This window comes from Pongo pygmaeus, chromosome 13, assembly GCF_028885625.2.
Source record: "Pongo pygmaeus isolate AG05252 chromosome 13, NHGRI_mPonPyg2-v2.0_pri, whole genome shotgun sequence".
Classification (NCBI taxonomy): Eukaryota; Metazoa; Chordata; class Mammalia; order Primates; family Hominidae; genus Pongo; species Pongo pygmaeus.
In genome coordinates, this window is record NC_072386.2 from 32,380,555 (window position 1) to 32,397,701 (window position 17,147).

The following is a 17,147-nucleotide window of genomic DNA, read 5'->3' on the forward strand; positions in this document are numbered from 1 at the left end:
TGTTAGTAGCCAGGAACAGATAGGAAAGGATTAAGTTTTCATAATTTGAAAGTGTGTTTAATTGTACACAGCAGTGTGCTCACAGAATGTGAATGCTGATAGAGAAGTTTTATGGGATTATCAAGAAAAAATATAAACTGATTTACCAAGGGATTTTTAATTACAGTTATGTTTTATGTGGAAGATTAAAAACATTCCATATAAACTATAGTTGCTATTTCTGTAAAATTTTCCAGGAATGAGGTAAAAATGCTCACTCTCATCACTTCTAGTCCATATAGTACTGGAACTCCTAGTCAGAGCAATTGGGCAAGAGAAAGAAATAGCGTCTAAATCAGAAAGTAAGAAATAAAATTATCCCTTTTTTGCAGATGACATGCTCATATATATAGAAACCATCCAAATACTGTTAGAACTAATAGATGAATTCAGTGAAGTTGCAGGACACAAAATTATCATACAGAAATCAGTTGCATTTCTGAATCAACAATGAACTATCTGAAAAGGAAATTTGAAAAACAACATCACTTCCAATAATACCAAAAGAGTAAAATACCTAGGAATAAGATTAACTAAGGAAGTAAAAACTTGTGTACTGAAAGCTACAAAGTATGGATGGATTAAAGTGGAAACAAATAAATTGAAATGCATCCTGTGTTCATGGATTAAAAATGTTAATATTGTTGAAAAGACCATACTACTCAATGCAATCTATAGATTTAATGAAATCCCTATCAAAATCCCAAGGACTGTACACACCATTAATGGAAAATATTTACAGAGGAATCATAATGAAACCACAATGAAATGGTTATTAACTTTAACAGGCCTATTGTGTAAGGGAAGGTTTATGAAGAGGTGAATCTTCAGTTAGTTTTGAAGACAGGTGGTGTTAGTATAACAAAAACAGAAGTAGAAGGGCATTTAAGAAATCAGAGTATCTTTTCAAAGCTCCCCAAAGATATGCCATCACCAATTCCATTCCAAAGACTTCAAAATTCTAAACAAAGAGAATTCTGTCTCATTGTAATGGGCTTATACATGGACAATGGATTGGAGAAAATTTATAGATATATCTTGATAAATTAACCAAAAAAGGTTATTTCTACGTTACCTGAAAATTCCATATGATACTTTTATTTAATATTCAATTTGTAATTGTTCAATACTCTAATTTTATGTGGGTAAATTCATATAATAACATGTCTGAAAATTTAGAATGTCAATGTATCTCTTCTTGAAAGAGAATGATACTTTTAAATTTCACTTGGAACTTCATGTTAAGAATGCCATAAATTAATTCAGATTAAAATAGATATGCTAACATCACTTTTTAATATCCATGATTAAAATAATAGACATATAATATTGTAAAAAGGAAAAATTTTAAAAATATATGTTCTAACATTTGAATCCTATGACAAACCATTTAAATTTACATAGGCACTGTGCAAGTGTCATTTCATCTAATATTTCTTCAAACACTTCAATATTTTTTTCTGCTAGTCTTAAATTTATGCATTTTTGATGGTCTTCACTTTATGATAATGGCCTTAAATTTCTTAACAAGTATATTATAGAAAACTTTCCTTTGAGAAGTTCATTTATTTTTCCCACTCTGGGGAGCAAAAACTTAGATCTTGGGCTCAGTGAATAGAGGCATAAGCAATAGTGCCTCACTAAAACAGTGAAGAACTGGTCCATTTACCCATCTACAGTTATTTATTTATTTTCTCACCTAAACGATGTGAGCACTCACTATATGCATGTCACCATGAAACTGAATAACTTAAGGACCTGCACAGGAGGGTGAAAACTTTGAAGCTGATTTTGTCCAGGTGACACTGTCTTTCTCCCTGAGAGTATGGAGTCCTTCTAGCCCATCTTACCGTCTTACTTTTCTTTCATTTCTGTTGACTTTATGCATAATCTTTAAACAATAAATCCCTGCATACAAAACAACCAGTCTTCATTTTTTTTGTTTTCTTCCCAATTTATCTTCCCACCTATTCATTATTCTATTTTTACCCTTCTGTTTTCTCTGCTGAGATTGTTGTAATGGTGGAGCAACTACTGTGTACCCTGAACATTCAATCCAAAGAGTCCCTAGAGATCTTCATCTTAGATAATATATTTTCTTCATTGGCAATCCAAGGCTCTGGAAGCCCTTATATAAAATATTTGTATTATTTTCTTTTATTTGTTCACCGACTCCCTATGAAACTTTGAGACACTCCCTTTACTATCACCCTCTAAGGTTCTGTATGAGTGTGTGTGTTTGTGTGTGTGTATTTATTTATGACTGATAATATTCACTTATTTTCTAGTTAATACAGACAAACAACTTATTAGACAACTTTACTTTTGAATCAGTTACCTTAACCCCCTCCCCAATCCCTTTTCCTTACTCCCTTATTTGCCATTTTAATCCACATCAAACTCATATTCATTGAACACCTTCTTGTCTTTAAATAATTTTGATCTTTATACATCACATGATCTTCTATTTCATTATAGGCAGACCTTAAATTTCAAGGACACTAATCTAAAATTGATGTACTAGAAATGGGTAAACAGCAAGACCAGCTAGTTAAGAAGCAATTACACTTGAAGTAAATAAGAGGTAATGTAATGCTGGACTATTGCATTCGTATAGCTTTTAGTGAAGGGATTTTGTTGTGGATAGATTTGAGAGAGAAAGGCACTGAGAATGAACAGAGGGAAGATACAGAAGCTGGGCTGAAGGGGGAAGAAGCTGAAAATTCTGCACAGGGTTACCATGCCCAAGGATTCCTTTCTGGCTCCCAACAGCTTCAGGGAAATGGGTTAGTTGAACTAGCAAGGAGCAACCTGCTCCAGCCACAAGTCTCTGGAACCCTGGCAGGAGGAGATCCCTCAACCACCACAGACAGAAAGGGCTGATTAGAGAAGTGGTAGGGGCAGTACTCCTGTAAGTGTGGAGCCCAGAGGGTTCATTGAAGGAGTGTCTGTAGTGAAGCATGGCCAGGGACACCCATCCCCCTAGGCTCAACTTGCTCCCATAGGAGACTTTAGTTTTAGGGGAACAGTGTGACCTGAACTCTGCAGGTGGTCTTCTCCATTGCACTGGGCCATTCGACCTAAGCTCCCCTTGGCCTAATGAACTCTCCTGGGACTCCCTTGCAGTGCAGCCTCGGGTGCTCTGGGGGTCCACATCATAGTTCCTACACTCTAGCTGACCATGCCTGACTGGCAGAGAGCTCCAGCTTAACAGACCCCAGGGACAGGCACCAGTCTACTTGCTTCGTTCCCCCACTGCAGCTTCCTTCCAGGCCCACAGCCACTGCTCACATCACTTTTGGGGTGGGTGTGCCTGCAGATGGATATTGTTTTCCCTGCCTCACCAACGCACATGTAGGTGTGTACCCTGTCCTGCCACTGCTGCTGGAGTGAGTGCATTCCATCCCACCCCCAGCACACATCATAAAGCCATTGTAGTAGGAGCCTTGGCTGGCAAAGAGCCCACCAACCCCACCCTACCAGCGTCCAGCCCCTGAGTCAGCACTGCTTATGGAGTGAAACTCGGCATGGAAAACAATGGACCTTCCCCTACACAGAGCAGAGCGCACACACAGACCTGTGCCCGCCAGCGCCCCACCCCCGTGCTAACACAACCACCAGAGTGACCACACACATAGTCACCAGCAGGGGGCTCTGCCCCCGCTGCAGCTGAGGCGCGTGCATATCCCTGTGCTGCTGCTGCCTGTGGTCTAGGAGCCTCAGCACAGTGGATTCCTAACCTCAAAGAGTCAGAGAGCAAGATCCTGCCGGTTACTAGTCCCACAGTGTTAGAGCACATAGTCTAGGAGTTGGGAGCTGAGCTTTGGCCCTCTAAAATCTTCCAGAAATAAAGCCAGTTAACTGAACCAACCTTATACCACAACCACAATCAAACCCTCGAGTTCATCAAACAGAATAAAAAAAAAAAAAAAAAATCCTAAGGACACCAACTTCAAAAATTGAAGAAACATCAGCCCACAAAGATAAAAAAGAACCAATGCAAGAACACTGACAACTCTAATAGCCAGCATGGCTTATTTCCTCCAAATTATTGTACTAGCTCTCCAGCAAGGGCTCTGAACCAGGCTGAGATGGCTGAAATGACAGAAATGGAATTCAAATTTGGATAGAAATTAAGATCATTAAAATGCAAGAGTATGTTGAAACTCAATCCAAGGAAGCTAAGAATCACAATAAAATCATACAGGAGCTCACAGAAAAATGAGCCAGTATAGAAAATAACGTAACGACCTGATTAGAGCTGAAAGGCACACAAGAATTTCGTAATGTAATCACAAGTATTACAGACCAAGCTGAGTAAAGAATCTTAGAGCTCGAAGACTGGTTTTTTAATATGAGACAGTGAGAAAAGAATCAAGAAAAAAAGAATAAAAGGGAAGAAACAAAACCTCTCAGGCATATTGTATTATGTAAAGAAACCAAATTTACAACTCAATGGTGTCCCTGAAGGAGATAGGAAGAATGGAAGTAACTTGGAATATATATTTCACAATATCATCCATGAAAACTTCCCCAACCTAGCTAGAGAGTCCATCATTCAAATTTAGGAAATGCAGAGAACCCCAATAATATACTTCACAAGATCATCTCAAAGACATATAATTATCAGATTCTCCAAGGACAAAATGAAAGAAAGAAATGTTAAAGGCAGCTAGAGAGAAAGGTTAGGTCACCTACAAAGGGAACAGACTAACAACAGACCTCTCAGCAGAAACCTTACAAGCCAGAATAAATTGGGGGCCAATATTCAACATTCAACATTATTAAAGAAAAAAATTCCAGCCAAGAATTTCATATCTGATTAGACTAAGCTTCATAAGTGAAGGATAAATAAGATCCTTTTCAGACAAGCAAATGCTGAGGGAATTCATTACAAACAGACCTGCCATACAAGAGCTCCCGAAGAAAACCCTAAACATGGAAAGAAAGACCATTACCAGCCACTACAAAAACACACCTAAGGACACAGATCAGTGACACTATAAAGAAACCATACAAACAAGCTAACATCATGATGACAGGATCAAATCCACACATATCATACTAACCTTGAATGGAAATGGGCTAAATGCCCCAATTAAAAAGTATAGAGTGGCAATCCGGATAAAGAACCAAGACACGTTGGTATGCTGTCTTCAAAGACATATCTAGCATACAATGACAAACGTAGGTTCAAAATATAGGGATGGAGAACACTCTACCAAGCAAGTAGAGAGCAAAAAAAAGCAGGAGATGTAATCCTAATTTCAGACAAAATAGACTTGAAACCAAAAAAAGATCAAAAAAGAGAAAGGAGGGCATGACATATTGGAAAAAGGTTCAATTCAACAAGAAGACGTAACTATCCTAAATATATATGCACCCCACACAGGAGCACCCAGATTCATAAATCAAGTTATTAGAGACCTTCAAAGAGACTTAGACTCCCATGCATTAATAGTGGGAGACTTCCACATTTCACTCATAGTATTGGGCAGATCATTGAGGCAGAAAATTAACAAAGGTATTCAGGAAGTTCATTTCATGTCATTCCCTTGAATCTGAAAACAAGCTCATTATTAGTTGTGAATCTTGAAAAGTAGCATGTATATCCTTATGCATTAGTGTAGAAGTTCTTCTACTTAACAAGAATTTATCAAAATAATGTTGAAACTTTTTTCTGAAATCAATGTAAATATTGTTACATAAAATATAAATAATAAGAACACATTTCATAAGATATTTCCTACATATGTGCAGATACAAGCAGGAATCGTTCATTATAATCAAAAGAAGTATAAATTGCTGTAATCTGAGTAATATTGGTTACTTGTAGATCATCACTATCTGAAATAGTTAATATTGTGTACCTGGTCAAACAGAGTATATTCTACTATAATAATAGAAATCAGTGTTTTCCATAAATCCAGTCAAGGAAACATGCTTTCTGTACAAGTCTAATCAAGGTATATTACTAGAAAACATAACTTAAATTCATTCACGTTCAATTTCCTAAATTAAGTGCAAATTAGTGTCTTTAAGATTTTGGTTTCATACATGTGCGTTCAAGCAACACTAGATGAACAAAACCAAACAAAACACAGAATTAAACCTTAAAACTCTTCCTGGATCTTGCCTCCTGGAAAGGAACTATAAATCCTATTTTTCAATATATTTTCTTCCTTTCTCGACTCTAGAATTCTTAATTGATTTAGTGTCTCCTACTAATCTTGCTCTACCCTGTTCCTGGGGTCTGTTACCATGGGCTAAATTGTTATTAATCACCACGTTTAATCTCTACCCAGCTTCACACTGTAAAGGCTACTTGAGAGCATTGTCCTTTTTTTCTAAAGAAATGACTTGCCACATAAAAGCTTAGTGATAGAAACTATGATAAAGGAAAAATGTTAAATGTGTTAATTTCTGCCAGAACAGTTGACCCTCAAGCAACATGGATTTGAACTCTGCAGGTTCACTAATATGGGTATTTTCTTCTGCCTCTGACACCACTGAGACCACAAGGCTACCCTTCCTGTTCCTCCTCATTCTCAGCCTAGTCAAGGTGAAGATAACAAGGATGAAGACCTTTATGATGATCCACTCTGCTTAATGAATAGTAAATATATGATTTTTTCTCATGATTTTTTAAATAACATTTTCTTTTCTCTATTTCTTTTCTCTCTTACTTTATTGTAAGAATACAGTATATAATACATGCAAGATATAAAATATGTGTTATTTATGTTATTAGTAAGCCTTCCGATCAAGTAGGCTATTAGCAGTTAAGTTTTTGGGGAGTCAAAAGATGTACACAGATTTTCTACTGTGCAAGGGTCAGTGTCCCTAACCCCAGTGTTGTGCAAGGATTGACTGTATTATTCCAAAGAGATCTATTTAATTTCTAGCTGAATCAATTTGTAGTCAGTACAAAACATTTTACGATACCCCAGGTGAACCCTCCCTTGAGATCATTCACCCTCTTTTCTATTTGCAAAGTTACTATGTATTTACTGAACACACGTTTTCTACCTGTGTCTGATTTATACTCAGCACTAGAACAAAATTGGAAGAACAGAAATCAAAAATAAGAAGCAATTTGAGCCCTCATAATGAATATAGTGCATCTTCATTATATATATCTTATACACACAATAATGAATGTTTGCAAAAGTCACAAAATTACCACAGCAAATAGAACTTATAGCCTTCATGGTCCATCTTTAATTTCTCAATATTTAGTAATGCATGGGTACAAAATATACTTTATTTTCTTCTAAGTTCTCCAGTAGAGCACAACAGTACAAATATGATAAGTAGGAACAGACCAAAGTGCTTCGATATCGAGAACACAATAAGAAATCAGAAAGATTTGGATATAATACCATGTAGCAATAAAAGCTAAGTCGATAATCTGTCTAATGTTTTAAGGGAAGTCAGATATCACTATTTTTTAAAAATAAATGCCACTGGCTTTCAGATGTTGGTGACTAATTATTTTTAGTTCTTTTTTAAATTCTATGTTTTTAAAGCACAGATTGTGCCATCCTTTGCCAAATCTACAAATGATGAGGTCTCCTTGGTGGACAGGAGGCCTCTTTGTTAATAACAAAAGTAAATTTTGACAGCCAGATGAAATTTGCTAACTTTCTGGTGTCTGTGTGACATGTGAGTCCCATTTCTCACACCGAAATTGAAAAACATTGCCAAACCTTCTTTGATTTATGCAGAGAATATTTTCTCCTATGGAGAATGAGGGCTGATGGGTAGAATCGTCTCAATCTCTTTTATAAACTTCAAAAAAATATATCCAGAGTTTTGGAGCTAGGTCTGCCCTAATTGAAATGGCAAATTTTCTTTAAGAACCAGAACACTTACAATATCTATTATCATCCATGTACCCTCAACTATTTCTTTAATTGCTATTTGCAGACATGTTCTGCTACTCTTTCACAACTTCTAGATTGTCTGTCTTTCCTTCCCACAAGGCCTTCTAATCTATCTGAAATATCTAAGATGACAACCTTTGATATGTCAGTACCTGCTCTTGTCCACCCAAATACAGCAGGCATCAATGGGGTTAAAAAGCAAAGCTCTTTTACTATAATTGGTATACAATTAAAAGTATTTAAAATTAACATTGGGAATAACAGTTTTATTACATTTAGAAATACTTCCTAAAAATATTCGGGCAAAAAAATGTCCCTCACTTCCCTAAGGGCCTGAAACAAAGCAAAAGGCATTTTTACAAGGTGTTCACATGCAGAAGGCACATGGTTTTCAGCATCAGCTGGTGTGTGCACATTCATCAAGAGTCACACTTCCAACAGCACCTGCTATGCTCAGATTTCTACAACAGCAATTAACGGCAGAAATGGTAGAACGGTAAGGACAGGCTTATTGTTACCCTAAAATTATTATATATTGTCATATGTTATTTGTATTTGTTAACTATTTAATAAACATCTTATAGTTTGCCCTTTTAAAGTATAGGTTGTTTGTTGAAGTAAGGCACTGATGTTCAGTCTATACTGTGTTAATGATCAATTTTTATATTAATGCATGCTAATAAATGTGTAATGTTGTGAGACTTAAAAAAATACATACGTAAGTGCCAGCACCTAGCACAGTATTGTGTACATAATATGTGCTCAGTTAATTTTTCTAAATTCAATTTTAAGTCTCAGTGATAATCGCTATAAATTTTTCTTTTTCTTGGAAAGATTTGAGGAGAAAGTTTGCCACCTGTTTCCTGTCTTTCCAAGCTGCCATTTTCTGTAGTAGCTATTCAATAAATAATTCGTCTTAGAAAGTTGAGAATTTTTTTTTATGGCTGTTTGTAGTGAAGTAGCACTTAACTCAAATTTGATTTTAAGCTAGCTATTTAGAAAACCACTACATGAGCTATCATTGTATTACACAGGTAGCAGTCATGTTTTAACTCACCTATTATCTTTTTCTTACATTGTCTAAATAAACATCAGTAACTTGTAGTAAAGTAAATCTTGGAATGAAGGTTTTTTTTTTTAACCTAATTTTCTCTGAGGGACACACTATATGTCTTCTCAGAAGTTAAATAGAGAACTGTCTCATGGGGTATTATTTTGTTTATCACAGAGTTTAATATTTCTAAGCCCTTCACAGAGAAGCACGTTCATGCTGAGAGACTGATATTCCTTTGGGATTTGCTTAAGTCGCTCAATCCCAATATTTTACTATCCCCTTAAGAAAATCACTGTAGGATTCCATCTGTGTTGTGACATTTTTCTCAGTTGCCATCTCACTGGTTCCTGACAGTTCTTCAATACTACTGGGTCACAGAGTTCATTTCATCAAAGAGTCAAGAGATTTTGCATATCTGTATTTACCAGTGTTTCACAAATAGTATTTCATGTTTTAAAAAGTGTTGCTGTTACAGTACATTGCACCTTTTACTCATAGTTTTTCAGTTCTAAAAAATTATTTTCTACCTTTCCACCATTAAAATCCTTGATTACTATATAATTTCTTGTGAAAAAATCAATAAATTCACTATGAGGATAGATTAGACTCTTCCTGGATGGTGAAAACTTTATTTCCTGTGTCTTCACAATAGGCTAGATTCATAGATAATAAATATAAGAATATTTTTACCCCATTTCTCCTCAGTTTTAGTAAGATATTTATCATAGACACAAAGTGTTTTTGTATGAGATATTATTAATATTCATTAAAGTTTAAGCAATCAGTTCATCAATTTTATGCAAGGAGAAACTAAAAATAATTTTCACTTAGACCTTCATTTTACTTTACTGAAAATAGGCCAGAACAATTGTTTAAAGTTTGATTAGGAATTACTTGTGCATGCTTGAATTAAGGATAGTTGATTTTGGCATGCAAAATTGCAGTTCACTTTATCTCCTTTCTACTGACTAAATAAAACCAATCACTAACATTAGAATGATGCAATATTATTAGGAAACAGCAAAATAATTTTCTAATTAAGTACAGAATAATAACTTCCTAATACAAATAAACACATACTTCTGAGCTTAGCTGTGAAAGAAGAATCATCTTGGTGGAAGATGAAGATGACACAGAAGCCTGACACTTGCCAGTGAATACATTCGACAAGAGTTGAGGTGCTGAAAAATCAACCTTTGGTTCAAAAACCGGCTATTTCATTTACATCTGCTTGGTTTTAGGTATATTATTTATATCTAATTATAAATTTTATTACCTGTAAAACAAAGATAGCAGTACCTTCTTTATAGGGTTGACTAAGGATTAAACGAGATTAATTCACATAATTCATTTAACATAGTACTTCACAAATAGTAGAAATTCAATAAATATTAATTGTTACAGTTAGTGACTCTGGCATCTGTTAATTTTAATTCTCATTGCTCCCACTACAAAGGCTGGCAGGAGTAAACCTTAACAGATAGCATGTGTATAAATTACTTTCCTTGGGTCTTGTTTAGGACAAATGTAGTAGAATAAAACCTTTTAAAACATCTACTGAAGACTAATGTTAGCAACATAGGCATGGACCTAGAGAAGTCTGAAATATATACTTGCTAGTCACAAATACCTGGCACAAGTTTGCAGGATTTGTCTGGAACATTCCCTCCTATATTTGGCATAGCTGTATGTGGAGGGTATGAATTTAATAAAAACTATCCAAGATCCTCTTAATCTTTCTTGGCTGTTATTTTCAAACAACAAAGCTACTCTTCTGCTATAACAATTCGAAACATTGATTGAAAATTTTGGGAGGCTCGCCACATTTCAAGAAAAGTTCTTTAATAAAACTTGGGACATAGGCAGGAATTTAAGGAAAACTAAGTAGTCACATCTGTAGTAACCTCAACTTCTGCTGCAGAACATTAAATGCCATTGTTTTCACAGTCATAGATGCTACAAAACTAGGTGTTACTGCCACTGCTGCTGCCACCTGCTATCAGAATGGATTTTGCACAGCATCCACCATACTTAATCTGAAGTTTGGGATAGTGTGTTTGATGGTCAGAGTCTAGGAAAGACTAGAAATCTGATTTTTTTTCTTTTAAAGTATCATTATAAGATGTGGGGGACTTGTCTCCAAGATTACGCCAGATGATTGGCAAGCTTGCATAGGTTACTTACTAAGGTCCATCAGGATAATATGTCTTAGTTCAATTTAATAACATGTAACTTAAGGAATTACACATAAGCTCTACTGTAAAGCTGATAACCTATTTGTTGGCATGAGTGATCATAGGTAATGAGAGAGCATAGGTAATGAGAAAGAAACAACTGGATTTGGCAATACTGAAAAAATTTAAAACAGATCATTCTAAGATAGAGTAGTTTCTTTTCCCCCAGACTAAATCCTTTTTACTCTTAAGATACAGGCTCTCCAAACAATCATCTCTACAAATTTCCCGCTTCCCATCCTACACAGACATGTAAGCTGAGATAGATGCTCTTATTCTTTGCTATTCAAACATATTGTATATATTTCTTATAGTTGCTATTATATTTAAAATTTCTCTTTAAGCTTCTAATCTCATCTTCCCTGTCTAATATACCAGTTTCCACTGGTGGGATCTTAGAAGACAGAGTTACGCCTTAGTCATGCTGCCTTCCCAGTAACCGACATGGTGACTGACTCAAAATAGGTCATTGTTAAATATCTTTTTATTGTTATAGTTTGCAGATGCATGCAAATATTCAAAATACAAGTGGGTACACAGAAAATAAACACATTGAATTATAAATGACAGCATCTTGCAAAGTTCTTGATTTAGCTAATTTTGAAGTATAAACAGCTTCTACTTGCTTAAGCTGCGTGGTAGGAAAAAATATAGAATCTGTAGACCGCAAAATATTCTAGACAGGTGGAATCAGTACTGATAATATAAATGGGAAATTTTTTGTTCTTTCCTAGGGAATATCAAAGAGAGAATTATCATGTATTTACTTTGTAAGCATACTATGCTTGGTATTTACTTACTTCATTCATTTCTTGCAAAAGCCTTCGGAAGAAGGCTTTTATTCTAGAGTTAACAAAACTAAAGGAAATTAATAATAATATCAATGTTGAATTATTAATGATAAACAAGATATAACAGATCAGTCCTCTCTGCAATTCCCAGCTGACCATGGAATTTTTTATCTGAAGAATTGCTATTACATCATTTTTTAAAAGAATAATTTAAAATAAAATATCAGATGTCCCATGAACTACTGATCTGATTGTAAGATTTAAAATCTGTCACTTTTCCGTAGAAGAAGTTCATCTACACCCAGGAGCCTCCATCTTTCAGAAATTATTTTAAAGTTTCCAAATATTTCATCAACATATTGAATGTAAAATATATCTAATAGAAAAAAATTAACTATCCAAATAATAAAGAAAAATATAACTTTTAGAACTACAATGTAAGTCTATACAATGTCCCTTCCCATCTGTGTAGCTCTGTGTAAGTACTTACACATAAAATTATATGGGTTTTGAGCATCTTCCTGCTTTTTTTATTTTTAGTAAATTATGATAATATTTAAAAAAACAAGTCTTAGTAGACAATTACTTTTGATGCTTTACTCATTGGTATTATTTGAGTAATTGTCAGTTTCACTTAACATTATTCAATCATCATTTTTCAATCAGTAGTCATTAATTATTAATTTACAATTGCTATATAATTTTTTTTAGATTCACCCAAGCAATGCACAGGTACTAGGAAACCACACTCTGCATTGTCACCCCAATTTATCCAGGAGTCCCCCAGTGTTCCTTCTTTCTAAAAGCTATTTATGATTCGAGCAACTTCATGCTGAAGGTTGTCAGTGATACTCCTATTTTTAAGTGTTTGGGTTCTGTACTGAAAAGAAAGCCTATTCCCCTTGGAAAAGTGATTTGGGGGACTGAGCTTATTGTCTTTTTTAAAGTTTCCCTGATTCGTCATAGAGGGCCTCCAAATCTCAGAGAGACAGTCCAATCTCAACTCTTTTTATAACCCATTTATCAACCCTTCTTTGGTGAACATAGCAATTCTAGCATAATGGAAGACAGCTGAGGATTAGGTTGACTAATACTAAAGTGGCTCGTTGGCACTCACTGTTCCATTCTGCTAGTCTTGGATGCAGACTTATTTTTCACAATGAATCTCTTGATTAGAAGACATCAGCTAATTCCAGTGTTCTTAAAATTTTCTGCCAAATGTCCTTCTAAAACACAGAATAAACACACAACCTATAGTCTAAAACGTCTAAGAATATAACTTAAAGCAGCTTGTCATAATAATTAAATGTCTTCAGAGTTACCACCTTTATGTTTAAAACTCATATGAATTTTGTAATGTAATTGGTAACAATGTTTTCATTTAACATAAAATATTATAAAATAGCTGTCTAGTAAAATGCTCCAAGAAGTTGTGTCAGATGTACTCCCTATTCTCATAGTGTCCAATGCCAGCAACATAACGTCTAATATTCCTGAGGATACCCTTGTTTAAGATAAGCACAGTGCTAGAAAAAGAAATCTTCTATGATCTTAGTGTTCTATTTGAGGTCCCTCAAAAACTCATGCTTTTTGTTTCTCATCTTTGTCATACATCACTTACATTGTCTCACTGAATAGTTCAGGTTGTGAGGTGGTCAGATGGGCAATGGTAAGTAAGGGTAAACCTTCTGAACATATTAATTTAAATATTTCTAGCTGTCGTGTCCTCTATAATCTCAGTGGATTTTAAACTTTTATAGAATAAGAGGTTACACTTAAACCCTTTGTGCATCTTCCCACATCCTTCTCTACCTCCAAACTTCAAATACAATAAATTTCACAATATGGATGTTCAATAAATGTTGATTTCCATTTTAAGATCTTGTGAAATTCTTTCAATCAGAATACTTTTGAAATTTTAGCGGGGTGAAATTCTTCATTTTACAAGAGAGTTACCTGTAGTACAGGAAATGTATTATCCCCAGATCCTGGAATTGAAATACTAGTAACATTCCCAGATAGTCTGACAATCAGAAATTCTTCTGCACATTCTTCAATGTTATTTTAAGGTATTAGTACCACTCCTTGTAGAGGAACAATAAAAGTTCATTCGTACGTAAATTTATATACAAACTCAAAAAATTCAACACTGAGAGGAAAGGAGAAAAAAAAAGAAAAAAAGCAACTGAGTCAATTCCAATTAAAAAGGGACAACAAAGAAAAATAAATAAATACAATTTCAAGTAATGGAAACTATCATTATTCCAAGTCCCTGAAAAGTTGAAGATCCACTTGGGTAATTGGGTAAATTAGAGAAAATTCAGCTAAAATTAAAATGTTGACATCTTCCCACCTGTGATACATAGATGTCAGAATTACTAATAAATTTTTTAATATTCTCAAGAAAAATATGTAAATGACAAAATAAAAACTTAACTTAGTCAAAATTGTTTAACTCTCATCTTATGATGGTATTTTTGCCCTCCTATTTTATTCTTTTAAGTAAAGATTATTGAACGGCTACTCTTTGTCATACATTGAAATAGGTGATGAGGATGAAGTAGGCAAGGACATACATGTATTCAGATAAACATTATGATAGTGGTTTGTCCAGATGAAGTTGACACACAAATAAAGGAGAGGTCCTTTCTATGTGAAGTGTGGAGTGAGTAGCAGGTGTAATAAAGTAAAGAAAAACAAATAGCCTTTCCTGTCATTAAAAAAATCTTCACTAAAGTTGACCATCACTAACTTCACAAATATAGTTCAAAAATCTTTAAGTAAAGTTTTTCTCAAAAATTTTGCACCATTTTCTCTTAATGAGGATTGGCTATAATATAAGAACCATTAGGCTCAATAAGTATTGGCTCCACTTACTGTTGGATGGTGAGCCATGTTTGAGCAAGTCCAATATTCCAAACTAGATGATAAGAGCTTTACAAACAGGAGTGAAGACAACATTTAGTATAGATAGGATCTAAATGATAATCGCATTAATGATTGGAGAGTTACCCAAATGAGACTCCTTGGATAGCCAGGGAAAGAAACATTTGGAGACAGCTGCCTATATTAGGGAAGAGGTGGTAGGTATCCAAAAGGAGCTTGAGAACCCAATTGTGCTTCTTTTCATTACTGTCTTTCAGAATAGCTGTTCCTGCTAAAATACTAATACAAACTCCGCAATGCTTTCTAGATTTGCTGACCTCTATTTATTTTAACCCTTGCTGGGAAATAAAGGTGAAAGAGAAACAAGGGCATTTAGATCCAAATAAATTTAGAAAGAAAACCAAACTGAAAGGCTCTGAGGGCATGCAACGTAACCACAGACCAAGGAGTAAAAAATGTACAGAGAAAGCTTGTGTAACTCTTGAATTCAATATAACTGGGCTTCCCATTCAATTCAGTTTCTTTTTTAAAAAAGATTTTATATTCATAGTTTTTTAAGGAACAGGTGGTATTTGGTTACATGAGTAAGTTCTTTGGTGGTGATTTGTGAGATTTTGGTGCACCCATCTCCTGAACAGTAGGCTCTGAACCCAATGTGTGTGTTTTTTAGTTTTGTTGTTGTTGTTGTTGTTGTTGTTGTTGTTTTGAGTCAGAGTCTCCCTCTGTCACCCAGGCTGGAGTACAGTGGCGCAATCTCGGCTCACTGCAACCTCTGCCTCCTGGGTTCAATCGATTCTCCTGCCTCAGCCTCCCGAGTAGCTGGGGCTACAGGTGCGTGCCACTACCCCGGCTAATTTTTGTATTTTTAGTAGAGATGGGGTTTCACCGTGTTAGCCAAGATGGTCTCAATCTCCTAGCCTCGTGATCCGCCCGCCTCAGCCTCCCAAAGTGCTGGGATTACAGGCCAATATGTGGTCTTTTATCTCTCACCCCCTTCCCACCATTTCCCCCTGATTTCCCAAAGTCTGTTGTGTCGTTGTTATGCCTTTGCATCCTCAGATTTTAGCTCCCACTTACGAGTGAGAACATACGATGTTTGGTTTTCCATTCCTGAGTTACTTCACTTAGAATAACAGTCTCCAGTCCCAGCAAGGTTGCTGTGAATGGCATTAGTTCATTCCTTTTTATGGCTGAGTAGTATTCCATCATATATATATATACATATATATGTATATGTATATATATATGTGTGTGTGTGTATATATGTGTGTGTGTGTATATATGTATATGTGTGTATATATATGTGTGTGTGTGTATGTGTGTGTGTGTATATATATGCTTTAAAAACAGGAGTAGAGACAGCATTTAGTATAGATAGGATCAAAATGATAATTGCAATAATGATTGGATATATATATATCAGTTTATAGATTCATTGATTGATGGGCATTTGGGTTGGTTCCACATCTTTGCAATTGTGAACTGTGCTGCTATAAACATGTGTGAGCAAGTATTTTATTTTTCGTATAAAAACTTCTTTTCCTCTGGTTAGGTACCCAGTAGTGGGATTGCTGGATCAAATGGTAGTTCTACTTTTAGTTCTTTAAGAAATCTCCACACTGTTTTCCATAGTGGTTGCACTAGTTTACGTTCTCACCAGCAGTGTAGAAGTGTTCCCTTTTCACTGCATCCATGCCAACATCTATCTTTTTTTATTTATTTTTATTATAGCCATTCTTGCAGGAATAAGGTGATATCACATTGTGGTTTGGATTTGCATTTCCCTGATCCTTAGTGATGTTGAGCATTGTTTCATTTTTTTTTTTTTTGGCCGTTTGTATATCTTCTTTTGAGAATTGTCTATTCATATCCTTAGCCCACTTTTTGATGGGATTATTTGTTTTTTTCTTGCTAATTTGTTTGAGTTCATTGTAGATTCTGGATATTAGTCCTTTGTCAGATGCATAGATTGTGAAGATTTTTCTCCCACTCTGTGGGTTTTCTGTTTAATCTGCTGACTGTTCCTTTTGCCATACAAAAGCTCTTTAGTTTAATTAAGTCCCAGATATTTATTTTTATTTTTATTGCATTTTCTTTTGGGTTCTTGGTCATGAAATCTTATCCTAAGCCAATGTCTAGAAGAGTTTTTCTGATGTTATCGTCTAGAAATTTTACCTTTATTTCTTTCTCTTGTTTGATTGCTCTGACTAGGACTTCCAGTACTATGCTGAATAGAAGTGGTGAGAGTGGATATCCT